Source organism: Oncorhynchus clarkii, chromosome 23, assembly GCF_045791955.1.
Source record: "Oncorhynchus clarkii lewisi isolate Uvic-CL-2024 chromosome 23, UVic_Ocla_1.0, whole genome shotgun sequence".
In the NCBI taxonomy this organism is placed as follows: domain Eukaryota; kingdom Metazoa; phylum Chordata; class Actinopteri; order Salmoniformes; family Salmonidae; genus Oncorhynchus; species Oncorhynchus clarkii.
The window spans coordinates 57,154,273-57,159,285 of NC_092169.1; positions in this window are offsets into that span (position 1 = coordinate 57,154,273).

The following is a 5,013-nucleotide window of genomic DNA, read 5'->3' on the forward strand; positions in this document are numbered from 1 at the left end:
TGGTGGTGGTAGAGATGAGGAGAGGTGGTGGTGGTGGAGATGAGGAGTGGTGGTGGTGGAGATAAGGAGAGGTGGTGGTGGTGGTGGTGGAGATGAGGAGTGGTGGTGATGGTGGTGGTGGTGGAGGTGGAGATGAGGAGTGGTGGTGGTGGTGGAGATGAGGAGAGGTGGTGGTGGAGGTGGAGATGAGGAGTGGTGGTGGTGAAGATGAGGAGAGGTGGTGGTGGAGATGAGGAGAGGTGGTGGTGGTGGTGGTGGAGATGAGGAAGAGTGGTGATGGTGGAAAGGAGGAATGGTGATGGTGGTGGTTGAAATTAATATACTATACTACTATACTACTATACTACTGAACTACTATACTTCTATACTACTATACTACAAAACTACTATACTACTATACTACTACACTACTACTTGAGAACACTACACTACTACTTGCTGAACACTCGTAGGCTCCTCATTCAGGAGAGGAGACACAGCCGGGAACTCTGCTGAACACTCGTAGGCTCCTCATTCAGGAGAGGAGACACAGCCGGGAACTCTGCTGAACACTCGTAGGCTCCTCATTCAGGAGAGGAGAGACAGCCAGGAACTCTGCTGAACACTCGTAGGCTCCTCATTCAGGAGCCATATCCAAACACAGAACTAACTGACATCAGTCAATCTTCCTCAAAGTATGTACAAGAGCCACGCCACTACAGCAAGCCAAGCCAAGCACACAGCTCTCTCATATAGGAATATAATATAGAGCAGAGACGTTGTTGTCCGTTGGTTAGAATAGAAACATGTCTTCTGCCTTTTTTCAACACCCCCAGGTATAAAAACACAAGTTGAGTGGCACGGGGTCAGCTGCAGTGGAGTGTGTCTGAATGGAGAGGAATTGTGGGGGTTAAGTGCCTTGATCAAGGGCAGAACGGGAGGAGATTCCAATTCACTTCCTTTCCCATTTTCGTGTCGCCGGGCCAAGGGCTTGAACCAGCAAGCTTCCAGCCAATCACAGCACTACATGAGCCATACGGCCAATCACAGCACTACGTGAGCCATACAGCCAATCACACCGCAACATGAGCCACACAGCCAATCACACCGCTACAGGAGCCATACGGCCAATCACAGCACTACATGAGCCATACGGCCAATCACACCACTACATGAGCCATACAGCCAACCACACCACTACATGAGCCACACAGCCAATCACACCACTACACGAGCCATACAGCCAATCACACCACTATCTCTTATACCGTAGGAGCCACAGCCAAGCACACCTTTAGCTGAAATCACTCAGTGGATAAGTGGGCTTTCTATACTTCTTAACACAATTATTCAACTCTAAACAATCATTGTGTTGATTATTCCTGACCTGACAGTACATCGTTTTTCATATCAGTACAGAAAGCACTGTTACTTCTGGGAAATAATATTAACAGTCATTTAATTACACATTTTAGATTTTTAACCTGTTTGCTGAATGCCCTACAGCCATGTTACCTGCTTATTGTACAAGTTGAAAATGTGTTTTAAATGTTCATATATGAACAGGTAAATACTGTAAAGAGAACAGCATTCCCACCAGGAGAATGTTCTTTTATTTTTATATTATTTTTACTTTGCCATTTACATATTTCATGATTGTCTGCTGAAAAATGCTGAAAATCTATTTGCAAATGCCCTCATTTTCTAAATGTGACGAACGCATGTTGTAGATAGTGGCCCCACCCCCACTAGTACACATCAGGTATGCATATCATAGGCGTGTGTATAGGTGGCAAAGAAGTCAGGCGCAAGATAATTTATCTTGGTAAAATGGAGTAGTTTAATGACGTAAAAAAACATAACTCCAAAACCATGAAGAAACACACTAAACAAAGTGGGTACGAAGACCCGACGCACCAATACAAACAACACCAAAACAACCCCAAACAACACCAAAACAACCCCAAACAACCCCAAAACAACCCCAAACAACCCCAAAACAACCCCAAACAACACCAAACAACACCAAAACAACCCCAAAACAACCCCAAACAACACCAAACAACCCCAAAACAACCCCAAACAACACCAAACAACCCCAAACAACCCCAAAACAACCCCAAACAACCCCAAACAACACCAAAACAACCCCAAACAACAACAAAACAATAACTAACTATCTCTGGAGGACCCGACGCACTAATACAAACAACACCAAAACAATAACTAACTATCTCTGGAGGACCCGACGCACCATTACAAACAACACCAAAACAATAACTATCTCTGGAGGACCCGACGCACTAATACAAACAACACCAAAACAATAACTAACTATCTCTGGAGGACCCGACGCACCATTACAAACAACACCAAAACATTAACTAACTATCTCTGGAGGACCCGACACACCAATACAAACAACACCAAAACAATAACTATCTCTGGAGGACCCGACACACCAATACAAACAACACCAAAACAATAACTATCTCTGGAGGACCCGACGCACCAATACAAACAACACCAAAACAATAACTATCTCTGGAGGACCCGACGCACCAATACAAACAACACCAAAACAACACCAAAACAATAACTAACTATCTCTGACCAAGACATGAGGGGAAACAGAGGGTTAAATACACAACAGGTAATAAATGGGATTGGAACCAGGTGTGAAGGAAGAAGACAAGACAAAACCAATGGAAAATGAAAAATGGATCAATGATGGCAAGAAGACCGGTGATGTTGACCGCCGATCACCGCCCGAACAAGGAGAGACAACGACTTCGGCAGAAGTCGTGAAACATCAGATTTACACATCAGGTATACACATCAGATATACACATCAGATATACACATCAGATATACACATAGTACATAAGATATCCCAGCTTTGAGGCACCTGTATTGACCTCGCCTTCTGGATGGTAGCGGGGTGAACAGGCCGTGGTTCAGGTGGCTGTGGTCCTTGATGATTTTCTAGATGATAGCTGGGTGAACAGGCCGTGGTTTGGGTGGCTGTGGTCCTTGATGATCTTCTAGATGATAGCTGGGTGAACAGGCCGTGGTTCAGGTGGCTGTGGTCCTTGATGATCTTCTAGATGATAGCTGGGTGAACAGGCCGTGGTTCGGGTGGCTGTGGTCCTTGATGATTTTCTAGATGATAGCTGGGTGAACAGGCCGTGGTTCAGGTGGCTGTGGTCCTTGATGATTTTCTAGATGATAGCTGGGTGAACAGGCCGTGGTTCAGGTGGCTGTGGTCCTTGATGATCTTCTAGATGATAGCTGGGTGAACAGGCCGTGGTTCGGGTGGCTGTGGTCCTTGATGATTTTCTAGATGATAGCTGGGTGAACAGGCCGTGGTTCGGGTGGCTGTGGTCCTTGATGATCTTCTTGGCCTTGCTGTGTCACCAGGTGCTGTATATGTCCTGGAGGGCAGGCAGTGTGCCACCCCCCCGGTGATGCTTTGGGAAGACCGCACCACACTCTGAAGAGCCCTGTGGTTGCGGACGGTGCATTTTCCGTACCAGGCGGTGATACAGCCCGACAGGATGCTCTCGATGGTGCATCTGTAAAAGTTTGTGAGGGTCTTACGGGCCAAGCGGAATTTCTTCAGCCTCCTGAGGTTGAACTGTTTCCCCTTCTTCACCACACTTCCTGTGCCACTTCCTGTGGACCATTTCAGATTGTCAGTGATGTGTAACGTCGAAGGAACTTGAAACTTTTCACCTTCTCCACTTCGGCCCCATAGATGTGTACGGAGGCTCCCTCTGCTAACTCCTGAAGTCCACGGTCAGCTCCTTTGTTTGGTTGACGTTGAGGGAGAGATTATTTTCCTGGCACCTCTCCACCAGGCAATTAGGTTAATTAGGTTAATTAGGTTAATTAGGTTAATCAGGTCTACCACTGTTGTGTTGTCCGCAAACTTGATGATTGAGTTCGGAGAAGTGAATGGCCACGCAGTCATAGGTGGACAGGGAGTACAGGAAGGGACTGAGTGCACACCCTTGTTGGGCCCCTGTGCTGAGGATCAGTATAGTGGAGGTGTTGTTGCCTACCTTCACCACCTGGGGGCGGCCATTCAGGAAGTCCAGAACCCAGTTGCACAGGGCGGGGTTCAGAGCCAGGGCGCTGAGCTTAATGATGAGCTTGGAGGGTACTATGGTGTTGAAGGCTGAGCTGTAGTCAATGAACAGCATTCTTAAAAAGTGTGTTTGTTTATTTTTTTGTCCAGCTTGGACAGGGCAGTGTGAAGTGCGATGGCGACTGTGTCATTCGTGGATCTATTGGAGCGGTATGCAAATTACATTGGGTCTGGGGTGTCAGATGAGGAGGAGGTCATACGATCCTCTTAATAATAATTAACCTAAATGACATACCTAAATCTAACTGCCTGTAGTTCAGGACCTGAAGCAAGGATATGCATATTCTTGATACCATTTGAAAGGAAACACTTTGGAGTTTGTGGAAATGTTACATTAATGTATTAGAATATAACACATTAGATCTGGTAAAAGAAAATACACTGGAAAAAAAAACACGTGTTTTCTTTTACTTATTTTTTAAACCTCATTGAAATGCAAGAGTAAGGCCATAATATAGTTTTCCAGGTCAGGCGCAACTTCGATTTTGGCCACTAGATGGCAGCGGTGTGTGTGCAACATGTCAGATTGATCTAGTGAAGCATTGCAATACTGGACAATATTTTGTATCAAGTCTGCCCAAATGTGCCGAATTGGTCAATTGGTACATTTTTAAGTACATGACTATAGAGAACATACCAATAATAAAAAAAAAACGGTAATACAAAATGTACGTTTACACTCTCCCAGGAATGTCAAACGTGATGGATCATTAGCTTATACACTACCTTTCACACATCTAGATGGCCGGGCGAGGTGTGTGTAGAGCCAGAGACAACAGTGGCGTTCAAACTGTAGAACCCAGTTCCTACATTTGAATATAAAAATATATATATATATATTTTTTTTTAAATATGCTGCATTTTATCTCTGGGACCCTCAGGAT